Here is a 27,350-nt window from a genome sequence, read left to right on the forward strand (position 1 = left end):
TCACAAATGTGGCCGATCCTTAAGGGACATATCTAGCGATCTGAAGTACCCAAAATCGACAGTGGCCTATGTGATTAAGAAGTGGAAGGTGAGCGGTGATTGTCGGAATGTGCCCCGAGTCGGCAGACCAACGAAACTGGGAGATAGAGACCGACGAGTGCTGTCCAGAGAAATTCGGAAGAACCGCACCCAACCGAAGGCCCTCATCCGTGAGGAGTTTCAACAGGCATCCGGGAGTATTGTTGCAATGAATACCATCTGTAAGGAAGCACATCTGCTTGGTTTTCATGGTTGTGCTGCTGCCCATAAGCCTTTGATCACAAAGTCCAATCGCGCTGCTCGGTTAATGTGGTGCAAAGCACATCGAAATTGGACCGTAGATTAGTGAAAACGGGTTATTTGGAGTGACGAATCAAGGTTCACCCTTTACCGTTCGGATGGCAGGGTCTGGGTCTGGCGTCTACCTGGAGAACGTCTCCTGCCAGAATGCATTGTGTCAACAGTCAAGTTTGGCGGAGGTGGAATTATGGTCTGGGGGTGTTTCTCATGGTATGGGCTGGGACCCTTGGTTCCTATTCACAGTAAGCTCAACTCCGATGCCTACTGCACTATTTTGGATGACAACGTGCTTCCTACATTGTGGCAGTTTTATGGGTTAGACCCCTGTTACTTTCAGGACGACAATGCCAGTTGTCATGTTTCGACGTTAACCAAGGCTTTGTATGGTGTGAATGGAGTTCATCGAATGGACTAGCCTGCCCAGAGTCCAGACCTGAACCCTATGGAGAACCTCTGGGACGAGTTGCATCGCCGAATTCAGGGGTGAACTAGCCGTGCAAAATCGGTGAAGGAACTTCTATGTCTTCTCCAAGCCGAGTGGAAGAAAATACCACTAGCTTTCATACAAAGACTTGTGGAAAGTATACCCCGGAGGGTCCATGCTGTAATTACCTCTCACAGAGGCTCTACCAACTATTGATTGTGAATAAAGTTAGTTTTTCTTATCTATCACAGGTGTCCAAATACTTATTGCTAGTCAGTGTATAAGAAATGTGTGCTATTCCACAGAGTCCATGCATTAAGCAGGCTGTCCTGAAATTGTAATGAAGATTGCAAAAGGCTGTTTAATGCCTGTAGAAATCTTTTGTCAGTACTTTTTAGTTACTCGTGAAAACAATTTAACAGAATATTTTTGTACAATACATTAAGTGTATTAAATTTTTAATTAAGTAAATTTGATGAATATGGAGTAGTGTTTTATAATTTAACTTAATATGAAAGCATTCGACATGGCATTTATCTGCGATGTGTCAGTGTGTGACAATGTTAATTAAGTTACAGTCTAAATTCTAAAGATTAATTTTCAAAGTCTAATTTTGGTTGCTGTGAATAATTTAGCATTTATTCATAAGAAAATTAAATTTTACTGGCTATGATTTCTTGAGCTAAGTTAATCTTTATTCATTACGAACATACCTAAAATATATCTTTGTGACATCTTGGAATTTGAATTTCAAATATCTATCAGAGGCTTAAATCGTGAGGCTCTCCTTTAAAATTAATAATAATAACTCGAAGAAATATAGCAACAACTTTTTTTCCCCAGGATATATAAATTAAGCATTACAAAACAAACGATTAACATTTTAGCCTAATTGCCGATATCGTCTTATCAAAATCTATATATCTTCTATCAAAATCACTGATATGATTGTACTGTTTATTTATGTAATATCGAGACATCCTTAATTGCTACCGAGTCAAGATTTCCTATCCAGCCATGACTTGCTTATAGAAGAAATATGACTAGGTTATATATAGGTATACTTTGAACTGTCAATTAGCAGAGCTTTGGAATTAATGTCGTTGTTAAACTGAAATGCTAATTTTTCTGTTCCCTACTTTACATATCATGAAAAAATAAATTTTCTTTCTACATTCCTTTCCTCCTTTTTTTAAAGGGGGTAGAGGAAAAACAGTAGAGTATTTTATAAAATTAAATCTCTGATATTTCCAAAAATAAAATAATTGGAATGACTCTGAACTGTTATTCTAGAAAAAGCATGTAAACTACTTAAATTAAAAATTATTTTTCTCTATATTCTCACTTAGTGTGTTGCATTTTTATGCATATATATAACAAACTTCATCATTCTAATTAGAAGTTGGATGCTAGTTATTAAAATGGGTTAGGTTTTTTTTTTTTTTTTTTTTTTCCTTTTATTCTCTAGTAATAAGGTTTTATACACTGTGTCCGTAAAGGTCCATTTTCATAACCATTGGTTGTAGATATAATGCTTCCAGTTACCAAAAATATTTTAAATGATGCAAATATTCATATTTTAAAATTTTTAAAAAAATCTATTTTATGGAAATTGTGAACTCTGTATACAACGTGTTTCAAAAAGAATATACGTATTTCGAATGCATATATTTATTAAACTATATGGCATACGAATATGAAACTTTACACACATATGTACGGTCTTCTCAAGTTCAGATTACAGATCTTCAATATGTCCTCCATCAGTGACAAGAACAATATCAAATCATTACTCAAATTCCTCCCATAGTCTGGCAAGCATGTCCGTCATCACTGATGTTATGACAGTACGGATCCGGTTCTTCACCTCTTTCAGGTTCTGTGAGAGTGGTGGTTGTTGTAGGCAATTGCAACTCCCGATTGGCACGACGAGTTGATTTTGAAGGACTGCATTGGAAAGCAGTTTGAATTCGTGCAACATTCTCATCGGGAACACGAGGGCAGCCAAGACTCTTTCCTTTACATACAAATCCTGTATTTACAAACTGTCGATACCATCTGCAAATGTTCCACCCATTTAGAAGAACACTTTGGTACCTCAGTTTGAAATGTCTCTGCACTGTAATCATAGAATTGCACTTCGCAAAGTCGAGAACACAAAATGATTTCTGTTGCGAGGTAGCCATTTTAAACATGCGACGGTTACCACGCAAAACAGAAGACAACTGTCATCCAGTGGCTATTACTATAAACTAGACTCTGTATTCGTTTCGCCAATAGCCGAGCCGAGACCCAGTGATCAATAGTTTGAACAAAACACTTTGTAATACTTATATTCTTTTTGAAACACGGTGCATATTCCCACAGTTTTCATAGATGCAGTTATTAAGAGTCTTTATGTAGTATTTAAAAACAATAAAACAAAATATTTGACTCCCATTCAAAAAAAATGGGCTAAGATATTTAATTTCAAGTTTTGAGAGCTTTAATTCTTTAAATTCATTCTTCTGTGATTACTGGCATCTAAAATTTGTTATTTCATTATTTTGTTATATATGGTGTGCCAAATGAATTTTTGCACAAGTAGTTTATACATTTTCAAATGTTGAAAATATAATAATAATATTCTCGTGCAGTTTCATTACTTTAGAATCATAATCTAATAGTAATAAAAAATTATTCTTTAACTAGAACATTATTTTTAATTCATGCAAATAATGTTGCTTGTTGGCTGTGTGCCATTACTGAAGACTACCATTATTTTATAGAACATGAATTCTACAAGGATCTGTGAATAAGATTTTCTTTTTGAGGAAAAGTATTTTGATCTAAATTTTTCATGATAATCTATCTACACAGAAGTATTCATCACTTAATTTATCAATATCAGGAACCTTTTTCTGAAGTGGTGTTTCATTTGTTGTTATGAGCAAATGCAAAAATTCCATTTTGAATTTGTGTATGACTCCTGAAAATGATCCGAAACTTAGGTTTGTTTTTCTTGTTGGGAATAGGAACATTTCGTGTTGTACTTTTTAGAATGAGTACCTTTACTAAATGAATTATAAGGACTCTTTAAGAAGTTAGATATTCTAATTTTTGCAAAATTGATTTCTTAATTTAAAAATTCCGTAACATATTTTCCTTCTTTAAGGAATTCTTGTAATTAGAAATATATGTGTCTCACTAACAGTTGTGGAAATATAGCCTAGATAGGGCTTTTATGCATACAGTGTATATAATGAAAATTTTTAAATTAATAATATCCTTTTTATTTCTAAGAAGCTATTTTTACACCCTGAAAAGGCTTTGGAAATCTTTTGTTTTATTACTTCTTTGATTTCCTTTCAAAGAATGAAACCCTGCTTCCCCCCCCCCCAAGTTTTATACTTGTATTAGTTTTCTCCACTAATGGAAAGATTCTGTATTATAGTAGCATTTCTGTATAATTCTGATTTTTTCATTAGTGGAAGAAAATTAAAGTAATAATCTACATACTGTTGCACTTCTTCCATATTTTTCTATTTTTTCAGTTTTCTTTTCTGTTAAACTGTAATGTATTGAAATTCATTATAAAAAACAAAACGGAATTTTTTATTAATATATAACAAATATTTAGTAATTAACAAACATTTAACTTTACTATTTATTCTTTTGAAATAATAAATATTTAGTTAGAATGAATTAAACGTGGTTATATATTGGTACACCAGAATATTTGTCACCTTATTCATCTTTCTTTTTTAACAGTAAAAATGCATATTATTAGATTTCATAAATTTTTATGCATAAAATCTAAAGTCTAATTATACTGCTGTGTTATTTATATGCTACATCTCATTATTAAAAAAAAGAACTTTCCCATGTTTCTTCGATTCAAAGACGCCATAGATTGAAATGTGAACTCCTTAAATTCAGTATCCAATAAAAAGCAAAGCTGATTTTAAACAATTTGATAAGTGAAATAACATGTAGCTCTTATTCAATATTTTGCATGTCTCGTAAGTATTTGGAACAGGGAAAATGCATAAAAGTTGTTGAAATCAATGTGCACTTTTAATGAAAAGTTGCACCTTGTTTTTAGCATTGTTTATTTGGAAAGGTGTCTTAGAATCAAAGAAATATATAGACTTCAGTTATATTCCTTAAAATATAGCTTTTTTGCTGTGAATTTTATGAGCAGGTATTGAAATTGTTTTGTTGTACTTGTATTGCTTATAGAATTTTTAATTGTTTTGTATATGGCTTTGTGAAAAGTAGCAGGGCTGCAGTATCCTAAGTAATCATTTGCATTGTTAGTCATTTGAGGAAGTTAAATGTGTCCAAAATTTAAGAGGTATAGATAAATCTGCTCAAATACATATAAATACTTTCCAAACTGCAGCTCTGTAGTTTTATATGTACTTATGAAGTTAATAATTTTATGAAACTCATTCAAGAAGATAATAGATTTAATTTTATGCAGTTGATTTATGCAAAGAAGTTGAGTCCTGGAAACTAAGATCCAGTGGCAAAGGAAACCCATCCTGCCCAGTTTGTAGGAAAGCTAAGTGCTATTTTTATATTTAGCACAGCATTTCACAACACTTTGTGTTGTTGGACATTTCTGTCCCCAACCTTTCTCGTAAGGTTCGGCGAAATGCGTAAATGTGTTTAGAATGCTTTATTTTTTTAATGACTTCTTCACAGTTATTTATTTTAAAAATAGTTAATCTCTGTTACTTAACAATCAGTTTAATTTTATTTTTTAAATTATGTAGTTTATTTGTAATTTTAACTGGGCATATTTATGCATGATATTAAATTATATACATGCGATGTATGTTATAAAAATCATATCTTAGGGAATTACTTATTATTGTTATATATCATGATCTTCCTTTTGGTGTTTGCGTTGATATTTCTCTTTGGAAAAAACATACTCAACAAAATAGGAGTCTGCTCATTTTCTTAGAATATGTATTAAAATTCTTTTTTTATGGTTTTCATTGGAATGTTAGGAATGTTCAGAAAAATAGCAGTATTCAGGAAAATACTCTTGAAATTGTCATCTTTTGCTGAATATAATTTCAACATACAAGGGGCTAAAATTCAGTACATCATAGTTTAAGACTTATACGAGTTAAATCTTCTATTGATAGAAGTACATTTAAACTTCATCAGGAGCAATTTAAGAGCTGCAGTTATTTAAACCCTTAGCCTATTAACTGCACTATTCACAGTTAGTTTAACTCTAGATTTTCAGCAAACATATATATAAGTTAGAATAACAGTTCCTTAAATACACTTTATTATTCACTGGTGTACCATAAATGTTCCGATAAACTTCTAGGAGAGGTAGGGCACATCATAAGGACTAAGAACTGCATAGGAACTTATATCCAGGAATTTCAGAGGTAAGCGGTAGCAGAGGTAGAAGATAGGAAAAGAAGCAAGAGTGATTAATATGAAACATTTATTGGACATGAATACAAATGGAAGCTTGAATGCTACAACAGATGCTCGAAGTTCGCACCATCGGACACCAAACGTGCTTGACACCGACGGCCCATTTATTGCCTGACATCGTCAAACATACCGGGAGTTTCTTTGATTGTAGCAGCTGTGCAAGCGAGTCTTGCCACGAGATCCATTTCAGACACAACAGGATCGTGATATATGGCACTTTTGATGGCTTCCCACAAAAAGAAATCATTCCTTGATAAATCCGGTAAGTGGGGGGGGGGGGCAGGGAACTGGTTCACCACACCCAATCCATCGATGCGGGAATGATCTGTTCAAATGGCTACGAACTTCTAGTCCAAAATGAGCAGGGGCCCCCCATCATGTTGGAATCACATGTTGTACCTCATATTTGGTGGAACTTCGTCAAGCAAATCAGGAAGAACCTGCTGCAGAAAGATCAAATAATTCACAGCATTCAAATGATCCGTCGATGTCAGACATGTTTGGCATTTGATGGTGCAAACTGTGAGCATCTGTTGTAACATTCAAGCTTTCATATCCAATAAATGTTTCAAATTAATCACTTTTGCTTCTTTTCCATCTTCTACCTCTGCTACCACTTACCCCTGACATTTCCGAGTATAGGTTCCTATGCAATTCTTAATCTTTATGATGTGCCCTACCTTCCCTAAAAGTTTGTTGCAACATTTACTGTACACCCTGTATATCTATAATAGACACATTTTTGTTATAATTTTAGTTATGAGACTCAGAAAAAGAACACTTTTAGGTAATTTACCAGTTTCCTGCACTACCTTGAATTGTCTTCGGGAGTATTTCTATAAAAAATAATTCATTGTGATATTTTTCCATTATTGCACATAGATATCTGTAACAAAAAGAAAAATATGTTAACCATCTAAGTGGCAAAAATGTGTGTGGTACAAAGTATAAAATCTAGATGTCCAGTATTTTAGTATCCAAAATGATCTCCAATATTCACGTCTCGTGACCACCAGCTTTTTTTTTTTTTTTTTTTTTTTTTTTTTTTTTTTTTTTTTTTTTAATACTATGCGAAAAGGGAGAAAAATTCCAGAAGTAGCATGAGCTTAATGCTTCATGCCATGTGCAGTAGACTTTTTTAATCCTTCATAATAAGGTATGTGGAATATCCTGATTCTTAATTTCACTTAGGCAGTAATTAAAGTACATCTGGCTGTTAAAGAAACACGATCATTTATCAGCATAAATCTGCGTGATCAATAATTTGCCTCATTAGCCATCTATTGCTTAGCATATGTCTCAAACCAAAACAATGTTATCAAAGTTTATCACTGGTTTTATGCCTACTGAATATCATAGAACCCAGCATATGGCCGGGTAGGTGGACTGTAAGCTGCGCCTGCTAATACTAATACTGTACAGTCTTTAATCCGGACTCATCAGGACTTCGGTGATTCCAGATTAGGGGTTTTTCCGCATTATAGATCATCAATTTAAATCTGGTAAGATGGCATGCGGAAATTTTACAATTAAAAATATGAAATCATAATTTATGAAATAAAGAACAATTATGATCTAAAGGGTATCAAAATTTACAAAAAAAAAAGCTTAATATTTATTTGTTTACTTTATTAAACATTTCTTTCAATGTAAGTGGATTTTCCAATGTTATACTTCTCGCATAATTTTGAGACGGATAGGCCTTTATCCATTTTGTGCAGCAATTCCACTTTTTGTTTGATGGACATCGAAATATGCTTTCGCTTTGCAGCTCCAGAATCGGAAATTCTTTTTGACATAATCGAAAGTTCAAGCTTACTTTTATAAAATTGCTCTAACAGTCTGCAAAAAATAATAAGTCGGATTCAATTAGAAGATTAAGGAACAACGCAATCTGCAACATTAACTGAAATAGATAATTAGATCATTTTAGTTTAGCTTATACCGTCCGTTATGCATTAAGCGTGCGTAAACGTATTATGCGCATGCATAAATGCATTCACGCATCCTCAGAAAGTTTGTAGCTTTGAGGTCTGGATTATGGACATCCAGATTAAAGACTTACCAGTACTGTACTAATCCTATAACCTAGGGGTTCTCAACTAGGGGAGGGGGAATTCCCACCGAAGAGGAAATTTCACAGCTTCAAGGGAATAATGCAGTTAGCTTTTTATTTACCTCTTAAGTATTTTGTTTTATTCAAGTTTTGGCATTTATCACCACTTCTTCTGTACATTTTCTTCTTTAATTTTTAAAACACATTTAAAAAAATCTAAATTTAAATAAATGTATATGTATTTTTTGAGTTTTCAAAATTAGGTGATAATGATTATCTAGCAATGGTAAAAGGGGTGCATGGGGCAAAAAAGCTTGAGAACCACTGATATATCCCTTACACGAACCTTGCAAATCATTTTTTTAATTGCTTTTTGCATTTGTCACCTCATGACTGTCAACCCACAGCACCTTGAGAAATGACTTGATCACGCAAGGATATCTAAAACAATTTTTCTCTTAAATATCAATAATTGAATTCTACTGCATGGTAAACTTTTTTATTTTGACATTAGGCTTGGCCATGATTACAGACTTTTGGTAAAGTTAACTTACATAACAAAGTATTAAGTGTGTTGATGAGAAATTTAGCAAAAATTTCTACAAATAGATTTCGTAAATGGCATTCTTAGGCCATTTAGGCTGTTTTAATTCAGAATAATTGATTTGTTGTTCCAATAAGCCTTAAAAGTACTTTTCTATTTTCATGGCAGCTGATGATTATTGATCCATCACCTGCCATGTGGTGTGTGTGTCTTTTTGGCATCTATAAACTATTCTTATAACTAAAAATTATTTATGTTTAAAAAACCTGTCAAAATGTGTGGTAGGTTCATAATGGAAAAGTACACCTTAAGTGTATGTGAAAAATAGTTTCATTGGGACTCGGATAAGCTTTAAGCATTTGCGGGAAATAGACACAAATAAAATAAATAACAATACAATTATAATTTAGGCTTAATTTCCTCAGTGCTTCAATAGAAGCAAGACGAATTTTAGCAAAACAACATGTGTTTCATTACTAATCTCATGATACGTCTGCAGTAGTGTGTAGTTTATAAATTACTGCTCTAAGCTTTATTATTATAGCTTTGAATTTTAGGTTTTCGGGTACCATAAACAAAAAGTGAAATATTCCATTGGAATGCCGATGCCTCAATAAACTAACGGATCTGTAAATCTGAAGTATGTCTCCATATCCAGAAAATTTCAGTGCCAATAGTGGAGAAATGACAGATAGGTGGTTCAGAACGAAAAAATTTTGATAAAAAATTTAGTGGAATTCTTAACATGGTAATTACAGGACTTTGTAACTGAACAAGAAATTTTAGTTCCAGCTCTAAAATTAAAGAGAGAGTATTGTTGCATGCGTACGGGTTTGTTACGAAATGAATGCACAAGTCCGATGAAAAATGAACCAAATTTATTATCATCACAACAAAAGAATGCTTAAATCTCCTCAGATACTCGTGCAGTATTACAATATCTCACAGTAGTTATCTTTTAACTACTCGAACGTTCAAGAGAACTTCATTTGAAACAGCTAAGGAAAGCTAATCCGCGAATTCGCTACAGTCAACAAGAGGAGTTTTCTAAACAAACTCTTAAAACAACTACAAAATAACTAAAATCATCGAATTGAGAGGTTTTCCTCCTTTTTATAAGATTTTTAAATCGTATGCGAGAATCTATCGATCCCGAGTGAATCTATCGATGATGATAAGCAGGTATCTAAAACCTCTGCAAGATGGTAAAGGGCCAACAATATCGATATTAAGGTGCTTGAAACGTTGATTGGGAACAAAAAACATCTTGAATTAATCTTCCAAACACTCAATAACTATGGACTGTGCATAAACATTGTAAAATGCAAATTTGGCTTGAGTAAAGTTGAATTTTTAGGATATGAAATATCAATGGAAGGAATCAAGTCACTTCCATCCAAAGTCGATACAATTAAAGAATATCCTAAACCAGAATCTTTCACAAGCTTGTGCAGATTTTTGGGCATGGTGAACTTTTACCATTGTTTCATTCCAAACTACAACAACCTCTGACAATCTTGCTTAAAGGAGTAAAGAAAAACAGCAAAAAACCTCTAATTTGGACTGAAGATGTGCAGAACGCTTTCACTGATATCAAAAACGCACTGTGCAACTCTGTAATGTTAGTTCACCCCAATCAAACGGCACAGATCACCCTAACTACAGATGCATCTGATTCTGCCATGGGTGCTGTGATTCATCAACTATCTAATAATGCAAAACAACCGCTTCTCCCAACAACCGCTTTCAAAGTTTTTTCTCCCGATCCCTATCACCAACACAGAGAAATTACAGTGCATACGATCGAGAACTACTTGCAATCTACCTAGTGGTTCAGCAGCTGGAGCATGGGTATGTTTGTGAATTTTGGTTCGTTGGCATTGCAAACATGCTCTAGACCACTGTTGAGTCTTTGTTTATGCCAGGCCAAATGAATCTTTTTGTCACCAGCTTCGTTGTTGCACGAATCCCAGGATGGGATAAAGTTATGTATAGAAAGAAATGCTTGTTCGCTAAATTCTTTAGGAATGTATGGCCTGTTAAAATTTGTGGAGTAAATTTTCTTATTGCTATCCGGAATCTGTCGTACTTGTCTTGGAGAGGCTTTATCTAAATTCTGGTGGAAGGCGTAAGTGATAGGTTTATGATCAGTGAAGATAGTAAATGATCGTCCTTCCAAGAATGTGTTTAAAATGCTTCACCACTAGGTAGATTGCAAGTAGTTCTCGATCGTATGCACTGTAATTTCTCTGTGTTGGTGATAGGGATCGGGAGAAAAAACTTTGAAAGCGGTTGTTGGGAGAAGCGGTTGTTTTGCATTATTAGATAGTTGATGAATCACAGCACCCATGGCAGAATCAGATGCATCTGTAGTTAGGGTGATCTGCGCCGTTTGATTGGGGTGAACTAACATTACAGAGTTGCACAGTTCGTTTTTGATATCAGTGAAAGCGTTCTAAGCGTTCTGCACATCTTCAGTCCAAATTAGAGGTTTTTTGCTGTTTTTCTTTACTCCTTTAAGCAAGATTGTCAGAGGTTGTTGTAGTTTGGAATGAAACAATGGTAAAAGTTCACCATGCCCAAAAATCTGCGCAAGCTTGTGAAGGATTCTGGTTTAGGATATTCTTTAATTGTATCGACTTTGGATGGAAGTGACTTGATTCCTTCCATTGATATTTCATATCCTAAAAATTCAACTTTACTCAAGCCAAATTTGCATTTTACAATGTTTATGCGCAGTCCATAGTTATTGAGTGTTTGGAAGATTAATTCAAGATGTTTTTTGCGTGTTTCAGCATCTGGAGAGGCGATGAGAATGTCGTCGAGATAGCAAAATACAAAGTCTAGGCCGCTAAGCACTGTGTTCATAAACCTTTGGAAGGTTTGTGCAGCATTGCGTAAGCCAAATGTCATGTAAGGAAATTCAAAAAGTCTGAAAGGTGTTATGATTGCTGTCTTCGGAATATCAGCTTCATGAACAGGAATCTGTTGGTACGCTCTTATTAAATCTATGGTGGAAAAAATCGTTTTTCCATGCAGAATGTGAGTACAGTCAGTTAGAAATGGTAGTGGGTAACGGTCTGGTACAGTATTTGCATTAAGGCCACGGTAATCGCCACATGGTCTCCAGTCACCGGATTTTTTTAAAGTGAGGTGTAATGGACTTGACCAGCTGCTTTACGGTGGTCTGCAGAGACCTTCTTGCAACATATAATCAAATTCCTTTTACGCGGCAATCAACTTTTCTTGTGAAAGTCTTCTGTCTTTAAAGGATACAGGGTTACCTTTGGTTTCTATGTAATGTTGCACGTCATGTTCTTTAATTTTACTGTTTTTTATGTTGGGTTTAAGTAAGTCAGAAAATTTGTTTAGGATAGCTCTATATGGGTTTTAAAAAGTATTAGCAATGAATTTAGGAGTGATGCTATTGTTACACAAAGTACCTTTAGCCGTTAATGAGGTGGTGCCATTGATTAATTTCCTGTTTTTACTATCGACTAACAAATTAAAATGTGAAAAAAAGTCTATTCCCACGATAGGTTTATGAACGTCCGCAATGATGAAAGGCCATTTGAAAGATCTGCGTAGCCCTAAATCGAGCTCCAATAATTTTTGACCGTATGTTTTGATTGTTGTACCATTAGCTGTGAATAACTCAAGCTAAGCCACAATTCCTTTTTCCGATGGTGATGGTGGGATAACCGATATTTCTGCTCCAGTGTCAATTAAAAAATGGGTTGCTGTTGCGTTGTCACGAATATATAGACGACTCAGCTGTACCCCTTGACTTTCTATCGTCATCGAAGGCCTGGGAATCAGTTTTCCTCTTTCAAGACCTGGTATTTACATGGTGGGGTGCACTTGTATGCTCTCTCACCAAAGCGTTGATGAAAATAACAATTATTTGGGTCATTATTATTTTTCAAACGATTTCTAGAATTCTACCTGTATCGTTGTCTTTGTGGACTGGAATTTCTACGCGTATTCATTTCTGCTATCTGCAGTGTCAAGTTTGATATCTGCATCTGTAAATCTTCGAGGGTAATGTTATCAGATGGGGAAAAAACAATGTGAGCTACCTGGGATGGATTGGGATTTAATTCCCATATTTTGTCAGGCATTGTAGACAATTTGGACAAATCATCACTGCTTGCAGATAAAATGCTCCGCATATCAAGTTTTTAAAAATTCATCTGGCACTTTCTCAGCTGCCAAGTTATGCATTTCGCAGAGAAGTTGGGATGGTTTCTTATCACCCAGTTCTAAATCGGTCAGAAGTTTTCGGGTTTACTGTGTTTCAGAGTCGGCAAAAATTTCAATCAGCCTTTTTTTAATGGCCGGATATTTGCCATTGTTTGGTGGTTTGGTGAGAATATCAGAGATTTGTGACAATGTCCCTGTTTCAATAGAACTGACCATGTACGCTCGGAATTTACATTTTACAGACGCACTAAAACAATCGGTTCATCAGTTCTTGATGTAATCCATGCGCACCAGAAGCACTTCGAAATCGAAACTATCGCTCAATCCATTGTCAAATTCAGGAGAAATATTGCGTAACTTTAAAAATGGGTAAGTAGCTTCTTACGACACTGTCCATAACATTTATTCGGTAACAGGTGACTATTTATAAAGTACTTATAATGTCAGTGACATCTCCTAAAATTACAGAAACATCGTACGTTCTTTTTTCATCAGACACTTTATAAGTTGAATTCAATCGCATCCAGGTAAACCAGTGTGGATATCTTGAACATAGGAAATGTTAAACATTGCTTTTACTCCAATAAGATTAATATTTATTTACATTTTTTAGATATAGAATCTCGCAGACAAAAAATCAGTCATCGTTCTTTTTCTGCTTCATGTTGCCATTCTGGCAAAAAGAAAATTTCATGCGAGAAGTTTCACAGATGGCGCTTCAATAACGCGAATGATGTCGCCACAATCCGTACCCTGGGGTGTTCTGCAGTTTCGTTGTATGTATCCTTCAGCACCGCAGTTCCAGCACTTAACGGTCAGTTTCTTATCACCAATATTCCATCTCAAGGTGTTCAGTTGTCTAGTTAAAACGTCTAGACGAGCAGTGACTTGATCCTCTGGCTCCTGGACTTGAGCAGCTCTGACTGGGTGGCGGTCTCGACGAGTGGCTTGCTGGGCTGCCTAGAATTTTATGGCGTATACTAAAGTGCTTTTCAAATCTTTAAGATCCACCATTCACAGTGCTTTCTGTATTTCAGGGGCCGGGATGCCATCCATGAAATGTTGCAGTGACGGGATTTCTCTTGTTTCTGTCGGGCACTCCGAAAAACGTAATGTAGCCTTTCAACATCCGTGGCAACACTTTTCCCCAAAGTGCCAGATAGAGCTTCAAAATCTAGTCTCTGATTTTCGGGAAGCATCTGCAGGATATCCGCTGTGTCTGCTCTCAGAGAAGCGGCGAGATGACAGGCCTTAGCTTAGGAATCCCATTCATTCGCATCCGCAACTATAGAAAATTGGATCTTATACACTTGCCAGGATGTCTTCCCATTATATGTGGATAGCTTCAGAGATGGACAAGCAAGCATTGGTAAGAATTTAAAACCCTCAGAATTGCTTCCTTCTGTTGCTGTGCTCTTCTTTAAAGTGTCAACTTCTTTGGCAACAGCAGCAGAAACCCTTTCCTCAATTTGTTGTTGAACGGCAGAAACTCTTTGTTCAATTTGTTGCTCTACCGCAGAAACTCTTTCTTAAATTTCTCCAACTTTTTCTTCAACTGTATCTATTCTTCCTTCCATAGCTTCGAACTTGTTTTCTATTATGCAAGTAATTTCTCTCTTCAATTCCTCTTGACCTACTTGTTCCTCTTTAACAGATTTCATCTCTTCTAACGGATTCTTCCATCTTTTCCTGACTAGTTCCATCTTTTCTTTCATTTCTTCCTTAAACGAGGCAAAGGCTGATATCAACTGCCTGAACTGTTCTTCCATCGCTCTTGTTAATTGCATTCAAACCTTACCCCTGACACCAAAAATTGTTGCGTGCGTACGGGTTCGTTACGAAATGAATGCATAAGTCCAATGAAAAATGAACAAAATTTATTATTATCACAACAAAAAAAATGCTTAAATCTCCTCAAATATTCGTGCAGTACAGTCAAAAGTCATTAATTCGGACACCCATAATCCGAAATGATCTATAATCCGGACCTCAAAGCTACAAACTTTCTGCGCGTGCATCGCTTTGATGCATGCGCACAGGCATTTACGCATGCGCATAAGACATTTATGGCTGCGAATATGCATGTGGGCATGCGCGTTTAATGTATAACGGACGGTATAAGCTAAGCTAAAATTATCTAATTCAGTTAATGTTGCAGATTGTGTTGTTCCTTAATCTTCGAATTGGATCCAGCTTATTATTTTTTGCAGACTGTTAGAGTAATTTTATAAAAGTAAGCTTGAACTTTCGATTGTGTCAAATAGAATTTCCGATATATATTTGCTAATATGTAAAAGATGTACAAAGCGAAAGTATGTTTCGAAATCCGAAATCTGTTTATCAATTTCACGCTGCTCTGCGGGGGGGGGGGACGCCGTGGCACGCAATGAATTGGAAGTTGATCTGTCAGCACTATCCTTATTTTCAGGGCAGATGTTTTTATTTTATTTGGCGTATAATTCCTTACTAAATGTAGTATTTCATCTCGATGTACTCCGTCTTTGATATGATTTAAAGCAATTGTAGGACTTGAACACCAGAACTTTGTAACTAAACAAGAAATTATGTCTGTTTAATAGAATTAAAGAGAAAGTATTATCACATGAAACGAAACAACTTAAACAACTTACATGGAAAGAAATGTTTAATAAAGTCAACAAATAAATATTAAGCTTTTTCTTTTTGTAAATTTTGATACCCTTTAGATCATAATTGTTCTTTATTTCATAAATTACGGTTTCATATTTTTAATTTTATAATTTCTGCATGCCATCTTACCAGATTTAAACTGATGATCGATAATCCGGAATCGCCGAAGTCCCGACGAGTCCGGATTAACGACTTTTGACTATATTACAATATCTCACAGTGGTTATCGTTTAACTACTCAAACGTTCAAGAGAACTTAATTCAAAACAGGTAAAGAAAGCTAATCCACAAATTCGCTACTGTCAACAAGAGCAGTTTTCTAAACAAACTCTTAAAACAATAAAAAACTAACTAAAATCATCAGATTGAGAGGTTTTCCTCCTTTTTATAAGATTTTTAAATCGCTTGCGAGAATTTTCTGGAACTTTCTCGAAATCAAAGAAAGATATTTATTAAATGCACGCACTCTTGTATTTTCAATTTCCCGGCTTAGCTTTCTTTTAATATTCGTCACGCGCTGCACTGCACGGGGAATAAAATAATTTAACTAACATATTAGCTATTTAAATACCAAATCCGTAACAGTATTAAAACAAAAACCAAACTACTTACATTGAAAGAAATGTTTGATAAAGAGAGCAAACAAATAAATAGGTCTTCCTCTTTTTTTTTTTTTTTTTTTTTTTTTTAATTCCCTTTAGTTTGTAAATGCTCCATTTATTTCATAAACCATTATTTCATATTTTTAATATTATAATTTCTACATATCATCTTACTAGATTTAAACTGCTGATTTGATATCCGGAATCCATGAATATATGGGCCCAATTCAACCGCACTCTGGCATGCAATGCGGACAAAGGAAAACAAACCATGACGACATCCCAACAGCCCTCCAATGCATTTCGTCATGCAAATGGTGTCCTCTGTTCACGCTTTCTGCTGTGCTATCTCAGATTAAAGGGAACTATTGCTACTTACTAACTGATGCATAAGTTTGGCATGCCCCTTTAATGTATGGTGTGACTGCGGGATTGCTTTTTATGTCACTTTTGGTTGCCCATTTGCATTCGGCAATGCAATCTTTACCTCATATATAAATTGTGTGTTTTAATACTCCTTTCCTACCTTTTCTTTAAGTGTTTGGTGCTCATTTTTTTAGCATGATTGCATATTTACGTGTACATTAATTTTTATTATTCTCCCTTCCCCCTCCATTTACTTCATATTACATTACTCTATCTTTACTTTCTTTGAAACAGCCTGTTGCTGTACCATTTCAAGTCTGGTAGGTCATAAGGAAAAAAATTAATATATGCAGTATTCATCATAGGTGATTTACTCTTCAAATATTTATCTATCTGAAAATTTGAATAAAATAGTTTATGCAAAAGGAGAATGGATATTGTTGCCTTGCCCAGCAACTTATTAAAATTGTTTGAATCCAGAGGCCAGCATTTTATGTTTTCCTGTTTACCTCATAATTACAGCCTACATGTAGTATAAGTTATGTGTGATTAATATTCAATTTCTAATTACATTTAATTTTGATAATCTTCATAAGAAATTACCAAATTATGTGCGATTAGAGACACCTGTAATAAATACTTTTTTCTTTCTGTAGTAATATTCAAGAAAGAAATATTTTATTTTAACATGTCACTGTAATGAAGCCTGTGCAATGAAATGCAACTTTCTGGATGTAATGGATTGCTTCGGTCACCAAGCACCTGTGTTTGAAATACATCGCATTGAATTCTGAATTAACTTTGTATGTGAACAGCTAGTTTATTTTGTGTGTGTGTGTGAGATTGCACAGGAACTTTGGTGTTCTATTCTCATTCAACAGTCGGATATCAGTATGCAGAATATTCATGATGATCCAGGTAATGTATTGGGTAACTATAATTGTGCAATGTGCAGATATATTTCTTCACTGTAGCTGTAAACAAAAATGAGGGGAATCATTGATATTGTGACATTCAAATTAGAGCAAATATGTGTCAGCTCGAAATAAGAAATGCTTTTCATGTATAATCCTTTAAAAATGGTGCAGTTGTGAGAATCTTAGCTTGAAACTTGGGTGAATTATAGTTCATCTGATTTATTATCATGTTATTAATTTTACCCTTGTATATATACCAGAATATGCTAAAAATATATTAAATCTGAACATACAGTAAGGAAATTTTTTACCTGGTCTTGCCCTTTTATAGTGCTATTTAAGTAAGGAACATTTTGTTACAGTTGTCATTTGACTGGTGATTCATTTTGATGCATTCAGTAATTAATTCATTTTTATTTAAATGTTTATTTTGTGTTTTTTTTTATGTCCTGTGTAAAATATGTAGTGTCTTAGCCGTTTAACACGTTGAACGCCAAGCGTATTTCTTAGGCAATCCCGTTCAGGCCACGTGCGCCGCTTAAAAGCGCTGGCAATGTAGGGCCAGCGATTCTTATCGTAGTAGAAGATAGTTTACGTTTGGACGGGATTCCTATAGACATTCATTTAACATGTTATGTTCCAAGTCTGTTTTGTAAATAGTTATATTCTATGCAAAGATATTGCGAAGCAGAAAATTAGCATTGCTGAAGTCTGGAAAGAATTAGCGCTATCCCTTACAAGTTGTGAAAAAGAAGATATTCCATCGAACAGAAATGCAAGAACATCTTAAAAAACGACAGCATAAACTAAGAAAACTGGAAAAAGCCTCTGATGTACGGAAATATTGTAAATTATGATAAAAATGCAACTGAAGCTGGTAGAGTAATGGCCAGAAAAAAGTCTAAGACAGTTGTCACAATTTTTAATAGCTGTAATGGAGAACCGTTTTTATACATACCGTGTTTCAATGAAATCCATTAATCCTGTAATGAATCAAAATTAAGTAAATTTTAAATAATTTTTCTGTAATTCCATAAAACAGTGTAAATTGTATAGTTATATATCATGTTACACACTGTCAGCCAGCGGCGGTAGACGCAGCCTAAACGGAAAGTCTAGTGTCAGCACAGATGGCTGACATGGCGCTCAATGTGTTAAGAAATAAATCATGCATTTCAGATATACAAGATAAAGATTGAAGCTTATCATGCTAAAAATTTTCATTTATTTTGTATTTTGTTCCATTTAACATGATTACTGGCGCATTCCGTATAGCCTTTTATATCAGGGCTCCCAAATATTTTTCTTTTGCATATCCCATAAGACTTTTTATTCATAGAGTGCATGTAAATTTCTTCTTAAATCAAATATCTATGACCCACTCAACCCCTCTCTTGCATTCTCACAGTATTACTATTGTATTTTAATACTGTAAAACTAACAGACTGAAATGAATAAATTTAAAAATATGTAATATGTTATTTTGCCTCCCCCCCAAAAAAAGTATTCCTACCAGCAGCCGAGCAGTATAAAGTCGCTGTGAACATTGGTAGTTCGGTCTGAGGTTGGCTGCATGGGCATTTTTGTGTTTTTCCTGTGTAATGTGTATATGAGCCAGTTTCCCTTAGAAAGTCCTCCACAAAGGCATCCCTCAGGCAGGCTCTCAAGGCTTTGCCATAATCACATAAACCAAACCAAACCTCCCCTCCCCCCAAAAAAGGGAGCAATGCAGGTAAACTTATAAAGTTCAGTTTGTGATGGATTCGTGTCATAGATTTTGAAATATGAGTATTTCATTTTTGATCAAAAAAGAAGAGCATTTCTTTTCCTGCTAAAACCTTTTTAGCATATAATAGATTTGACAGTTTTAATGCGTCTGTGAAAAGTAATGTATTGTGTCACTATATTATGAATTTATTGGTTGACTTTTCCCTTTTTCACATTTTTATCATCTATATCTATTTTGGTTTAAGATTTATCAAGAAGTAAATTCGTGCTTTGAAGGGGAAAATATATATCATTTTTAATTTTTAACCATTTATCTTAGTGAGTTTTCTTATAATTGATGCTTGGTAATACAATGTATGCCTCAAAGTGTGATTGAAAGTCAGAGTCTCAAAATTGATTTCCAAGAGTTATAATATCAGTATGCAGAATTAATCATGTTTCAGTGATACCCTTGTAAGAAAATGGCCAAGTAAAGAAGTTGATAATGCTTTTTCTTAATGTGTTTGCATCCAGATGGATATCAGTATTATTTTACTGAAGTACCTATACATTTTCCTAAAAACCTCAATTCTGTTTTTTAGTTTTAAAAATATAACATTTGAATATGAAATCATTTTTATTGTATGTAAATATGAAATATGTTATAAAATTATATTATTTAAATAAGTTTTTTACTTTATCTGCACATATAAGGTATGTGCATAAAGTTACCAAACAGCAAAATAAAAAAATGAAAGAATAAATGTATGTTTAGAAAGAGTAACATCTCAACTCTTGTTAAAGCCAGTTTAAAATGCTTCCCCCTTTTTTTTTTTTTTTTTTTTTAGTTTATAGGGATTTCAGTCCCGAAGGACTATTGCTTTCGTTTTGGCATTTTGCGTCGGACTCATAAACGTCGGTTCACTTTTCAAGCTGTTGCCACAAAATGTTAGAGTCCTGCATTATATTTGAAGAAATTAAATAATGAAAAATCTGCATAAATGATTGTCTATTTCTCGCATTGTGATAAAACAATTGTACATAGAGCCATCGAATTTTGAATGACGAAATCCTAGTGCGAATATGGGCATCTGAAATCCCAAATTTGGAATTTGTTTTATTATAGATTTTATATTTTGTAAAACTTTAACGAATTTTTGATTTACAAACTCAATGCTTTAAAAGCGAGAAATGGCAACATTATATAGAAAAAAAAATACTTTTATCTCCAGCTCGCGAGACTGTGTATATTGGAAATTCTAAAGATATGCTTAATTTAACATTATTTTGCGATATTGCTCTTGAACTGAATTTTATGGTTTAAGTTCATTTACAGAGAAGACAAATTACAAAAATTTCCTTCAAGGTGGAGCAGCATTATAACATTTAAATTTGTTATAAATTATGTAAATCTGCCACTGAAACGTTACAGATGATTCAAACAATATATGGTAAAACATCATTATCAAGAGCTTTAAATGTGAGCATGAAAGCTTTGAAGATGAACCAAAGATAGGACCCCCTTCAACTTCAAAGAATGAAGAAAATGTGTTCTTTGGTAAAAGCTAATAGATGTGTAACAACTCAGCAACTTTCATTCATGCATGCAATAAATAAAGAAAGCTCTTGATTAATTTTAATTGAAAATATAAAAATAAGAGGTGGGCCCGATGTGTGCCTCAGATTTTGATAGCAAACAACCTTGCTATGAAGATTTGCTGACTACTATCACATAGGATGACAATTTCTTGAATTGTATCATAGAGGGAAGTGAAACCTGGTATCTACAGTATGACCTAGAAACAAAAAGATAACGAGCATAGTGGAAGGAACCATCTTTTTCCATATCCCCCCCCCCAAAAAAGTCATGGATGTCAAAATTAAGGACTAGTGATGCTGATTGCATTTTTTGATTACAAAAAACTTATTCATCTTTTTTTTTAAGTTTCTAAATCTTAAAAAAATCTCCCCCCCCCCCCGAAAATTAACAAGTTAATCAGAATTTTACGAGGAGGTGCATTTTTATTGAGAAACAGGATACAGCAAACTAGTAAGAAACTTTTTGATATTCTGAGCAAGGGTTTCTTTTACACGATATTGCTATGACTCATACAGCATTGTCTGTGCAACAGTGTCTTGCTAAACATTCAGTTGCAGTGATAAATAATCCAGGATATTCTTCTGACTTATCACCAGCTGATTTTTTTTTTTTTTTTCCAAAACTTTAGATGTCCATGGAGTGGACAGAGATTTTAAAACATATCAAATATTAAATTAAATGTTATGTATGTTCTGCAAATTGTTAGTTCTGACCCTTTAAACAATGATCTGAAAAAACAGAAAATAATATAGACTCCTCTGGCATCTGTTTTGAATAATATATATTTATTTGATAGTTAGTAGTCTTTTTCTTTTTCTTATTTATGAGAAGTTATCTGATTATTTTATTTGGTGCATCTTGTAATATCAAAAACTTTCTAGCTTTCCATTTGTTATTGAAAAACCTTTTACTGTGCACTGAACAGTTTGGTCTTCATAATTAACTCATAAATAGTTGTATATTATTGTATTATTTTCTAACATATAGTCTATAATAATTATACTATAATAATTAATAGTATGATGTGTAATGTAATAGCTTAACATCAAATATATATAATTAAGCAATAAACTAATCATTTAGTGTTCTTTTTTAACTTGCACAATTTATATAACCTATATATTGCAACAAATTTATTTTAAATCTGGTAGCATATTAAAATACAAGGATAAATTAAAAAGATAGCTGATGCATTAAAGAATTTGCATGCTTCAAATAACTATACAATAGAATTTTTTAATTACTTTTTTAAAACAGTGCCCATTTTTAATAAGGATTTAGCTTTAGAAATAAATGTATTTTATTAATAAAGTTTTGTTAAATGTTCTATCAGTTAATAAATTGATAAAATTTCTGTTTTGGGGGGGAAGGAGAAACCTGTTGTTGCTGTAGTAGTAATTTTAATAAATATGAAGGTCACTTTGAGGGAGATCCTCTCTTATTAAAGAAAAAGAGAGTTCTGAAACTGCCTGATATATGCCGAACAGAATGTTTTTGCTTGTCCTAATTTCATGTCTGACATAGTTTTAACTCTCTAAGCATTTTGGACATAAAATTCTATATAGAATGATGGCTTTCCTATTCATTAGACATGAAAATCTCTGCCAGTTTCTATTATATCAGACTTTGGGTGACATTTTGTGAATTCAGAGCCAGACCTGTAACACTTAGAGGATTAGGCTTGAAATTAGGCCAGAGATTAAAATGCTAACAAGTGTCAAATTTTAGAACACCAGAGAACAGTTAATTACTGAGCCTATCGAGGAATGAAGCTCTAGAGTCTACTAAAATCTAAATAAATTTATTGCTTGTTGTCATAGATCTGACAATATTAAAATGTCAAGCACTGTTTAACTTTTTTAAAACATTATTTCAATAAAATATGTTATGTATTAAATTTAAGCAGGCGATTTTTATTTATTACATGATTTTATTTTTCTCTTTAGTGTTGTATATGAGATTTTTCTCCCATTCATAGTAACTAATATATGAATAATAATTATTCGTATTGCTTGCTGTAGTCACTTTGCATGCATTAATAGATTATTGGATCAAGTTAAGCAGGGTTTTTCTACATCTAAAATATTTTGAAAGTAAAAATAATTATGAGTAATTTAAAATGCCTAAAATGTGCACTAAAGCTGCTAAGTAATAAATCAATAATTTATTATTATTAAAGGTACTTACTTATATATCATCTCCAAGGAAAAGACATTTAATTAAAGCTATGAATTATTAGAAAAACTTTAATAAGTATTTTTAAGTAGCTTTCCCAGTCAGTATTCAAAGTTATCTAGATCTATTGTAGTAACAATTATTTAAAATCTTTTGTAGTAAAAACTATTTAAAATCTGTAAAGAAAAGTCATTTGACTGCAAAAATTCCAAACATTAATGTGTAATCTTGATTGCATTTAAAGCTTTGAATATTTTCATTATGTATCAAATCATTAGTATTTTCAATGTAAGACTATTATAAAATAGCAGAATACTTCAGAAATTTTCTTTGTTGTATTTATAGTATGGACAAATAATTAAGTACTCTAAGCAGTCACCTGTGTGCAAGCCTCTTCTGCTTCAGCTTAATATCTTGATTTCTTATGCATGATAAATTCACTCACTATTAATATCATTAGTAAGAATTTTAACTGATATAGTGTCAAAGAAAGTTCATATTTAATATTTTTAAGTTTCTAAATGTTTAATCTTTTACATCACATCTTTTCAAAAAGGATGTTATTAAATGGAAAGTAGAAGTGACCAAGAAGATTTAACTCTACTTTGAATTGAAATTTGTCATATTCTGATTTTATGTTTTGGATTACTTCCATTACAGAGAAAATACTCTCCATTTGAATTGGTCCTTGTGTCAGCTAACTTCAAATACTTAATACGGAAATAAACAGAACCTTGGTTTTTAAAATTATAACATTGGTTGGTATAAAATGTACCATTTCAAACAAATTTACTTGAACTTGACAATGCCAGATTCTGGACAGCAGAAGATCAAGCTATGTTTTAATTTATATTTTTGTTTCTAAATTTAGTTTTGTAATTAAATAGTAATAAAAAGTTAAATAAGAAAATAATTATAGTTATTAAAATGCATTTTCAATTCTTCTTTAAAACTCTTGATTATCCTGATCATCAGAAAGATATTAATATGCATGGAATAGTTTCATTTGAGAGATCTTAATCAAAAGTTATCCAGTAAGTAAAATTATTTTAGTGATTTTAAGCTTCAGAAATTAAATACAGAAAACAGAATTTTCATGGAACTGTTTTCATTCATTTAGGAATTTTATTTCATAAGCAGCTTGACTTCTGTGAAATGTTAATTCCAAATAGACAATTCCTTTTGTTAATGCATGTTTTACCGTATTAATAAATAAAGAATTGTTATTAATACTTTGTTTTTTATTTGCTGTGCTTACTTACTGAATAAATTAGAGAAATTATAAAGGAATATTATGTATTGTTTGAAGTCAGTATTACCTCCACAACTGTTGCTGAACTCTCAAATTACACAATAACCATTTTGAATGTCAGAACCTATGTACAATAACCATGAATGTCTATTTCGTTTTCAGTTGCATTTTTGCATTACCACTATGTTTCACAACCATTGTCCATCCTGAAAATGGATGGCGAAAGATATCACCTGATGTCCGAGAAAATCTGGCCTTGATGCATTTCGTCAAGCCATTAAGGATGCGGAAATTCAGAAAGCTCTCAGATTAGCGAATCTGAAAGACCTGAAATCTGCCTTGGTCTGTGCTATGAAGTTCGAGTTGGCTCAACACTCGACTCAAAGAGATCGCCATCCTATTAGAGCGGCTCAAATAGAAGATCCAGATTTTGATATCTCGAAATTAAAAAAGGATGTAAAAGAGATTCGGGAGGCCTTAAGAAAGCCTAATAAAAACAATACTGGAAAGAAAATCATGAAGTGCTGGAACTGCGGATTGGAAGGACATCTCAGCAGAATCTGTCACGTGAATCAAGACTGGAAGACAGCTCCCGCTAAACAAAACCAGGGAAACTAAAATGCGGCAATCTCACGGGGCGGAGGTTGCCAGGCAAAGATGCAGCCCCTCTGAAAGTTCTTCAAATCTCTTCAATGAGCGGCAGAGATAACGAACTATTCGTCGAAGGATACGTGAATAAGCATCTTTGTAAAATAATCATAGATACGGGAGCAAATGTAACCATCGTAAGAACAGATGTAGTTCGAGAATTGAGCGAAACATTGCGCTGGACTCCGCCCTGTGTGACTTTGCAAACAGTGACATGTGATAAGATTCCCATTGAAGGTAAAATTAGCATCATCATTACCTTTGGAAATGAGATCTATCAGCACTTAGCTTTCGTTGCTAACATCGCGGACAAATTAATACTCGGATTGGACTTTTTGCGGAAGTACAACTTTACTTTGGACTTTAAACGTAATGAAATGCGCTCTGCAAAAGAAGATATAACTGTGTTTGAAATGAAGAGGGACATTTCCTCAGCTCACCAAGTAACAACAAAAACAGATGTCACCATCGCTCCGATGACAGAATTATTAATAGCCGGATCCATAGAAAAGAATAGCTTCAGATTTGGATTAATTGAATACCCTGAAAATAGCTTAAGAGAGATATTAGTGGCCTCCTAATTAATACACCCTTCGAAAGATTTCATCACTGTGAGAGTGGTGAATGTTAACCACAGACCGAGAAACATCCAAAGGGGTGAAGTGCTAGCGGCATGCACTCAGTTACTTGTGTTTATAAAGCCCCACTTAAAATTCCGACTGAGGCAACTAGGAAATTAATGGAAGGTCTTCTGCAGAGTGCAAATTTAACCCATGAACAAAGACGTGTGGCAGAGAAAAAATTAAAGAATTTGAAGATCTATTTTCTAGGTCATCCAGATATGTTGGCCGCACAAAACTGACACAACATCGAATTGATGGGGGGATCACTCTTTGATAAAGCAGCATCCTAGAGGTTTACCATTCGCAAAACAGGAAGAGGTTGGAAATCTTCTCAAGGAGATGCAAGAAAATGATATCATCGAACCATCCACAAGTCCATGGGCATCTCCTATAGTTCTCGTCCGGAAGAAAGAGAGCTCAACAAGATTTTGTGTCGACTACCGGAGACTAAATAATTTCACTAAGAAAGACAGTTACCCTCTTCCCAGGATTGACGATACTCTAGACACCCTATCAGGACACAAGTGATTTTCCATTCTGGACCTCAAGAGTGGATACTGGCAAGTGGAAATTCATCCTGATGATAGAGAGAAAACTGCGTTCACTACCGGTCAAGGACACTGGGTGTTTAAAGTTATGCCCTTTGGACTCTGTAATGCCCCTGCAACATTTGAATGCCTGATGGAGACAGTGCTTCATGGTCTATCTTACTAATCCTGTCTGGTCTACCTAGACGACATCATTATAGTGGACCATACTTTTGAAGAACATCTAGAAAATATCAGGAAGGTGTTCCGGAAATTGAGAGATGCCAACCTTAAACTGAGTCCTTCGAAATGCAAGTTGTTCCGCAGTGAAGTTACCTATCTCGGGCACGTCATCTCTGCCGAAGGTGTCAGCAGTTCAGGACTGGGAACGTCCTGTGAATATTCATCAGCTACGGAGCTTCCTGGGACTCTGTACTTATTACCGAAGATTCTTGAAGGGGTTCTCCACCATCACAAGGCCTCTGCATAAATTAACAGAAAGTAAACAAAAATTCGTGTGGACTGAGGAGTGCGAGAAGTCCTTTAATCATTTGAAGGCGGCATTAACATCTACACTCGTGCTCGCATATCCCCAGATAGACAAAGAATTTATATCGGACACAGATGCAAGCAATGAAAGTGTGGAAGCTGTCTTTCTCAAATGATCAAGAGCGAGTAATAGCTTATTGAAGTAAATGCTTGTCCAAACCGGAAAGGAATTATTGCGTCACCCGTAAAGAATTGCTTGCTATCGTAAAGGCCATAGAACATTTCCATCATTATTGATGCAAAAGCAAAGTTTAAAGTTGTAAAAAAAAAAAAAAAAAAAAAATTAGCAGATGTAGCAATAGAAGCTCCCTAAGGTTATATACTGTGCAGACATTGAAGACAAAAGTTTTAAACTTAACCAATTTATTAACAGTATATATAAATAAAAACACAATGAATAAATTTAATCAATATCAGAAACTTAGAGTATAATATAATCATTATCAAAAATTACACTTAGTTGTTAATCATCTATTAACCCTAAGGGTTTTTCCTTTAAAGAATATTACGCTATTAAAGACACAGTAAATATTTGACCAGATCTTTAAATACTGGCATTCAATACGCGAAAAACATATCACTGAACAGAAACAACGCGGTTATTATGAAATTCGCTTCACTATCAATAAGTCCATGCTTTGTGGTCAAGAAGGCACCTGAAAAATTAAACAAAATCCTTGAGATCATTTAAACCGGCAAAAAGGCGCTCACTGTAGTTACA

The 27,350-nt window shown here is 33.9% G+C and overlaps 1 long non-coding RNA gene across 1 annotated transcript; it reads left to right on the forward strand.

Moving 5' to 3' along the window:
* Nucleotides 1–11,529: 11,529 nt before the first annotated feature.
* LOC118186444 (uncharacterized) lies at nt 11,530–24,260 on the forward strand. The gene is made up of 2 exons (XR_004757776.2): nt 11,530–14,383; nt 17,288–24,260. It is a non-coding gene; the product is annotated as an uncharacterized LOC118186444 (long non-coding RNA).
* Nucleotides 24,261–27,350: the final 3,090 nt, after the last annotated feature.

The sequence above is a fragment of the Stegodyphus dumicola genome, chromosome 5, assembly GCF_044657685.1.
Source record: "Stegodyphus dumicola isolate Sdum_Otavi_A_Nest chromosome 5, ASM4465768v1".
Lineage (NCBI taxonomy): Eukaryota > Metazoa > Arthropoda > Arachnida > Araneae > Eresidae > Stegodyphus > Stegodyphus dumicola.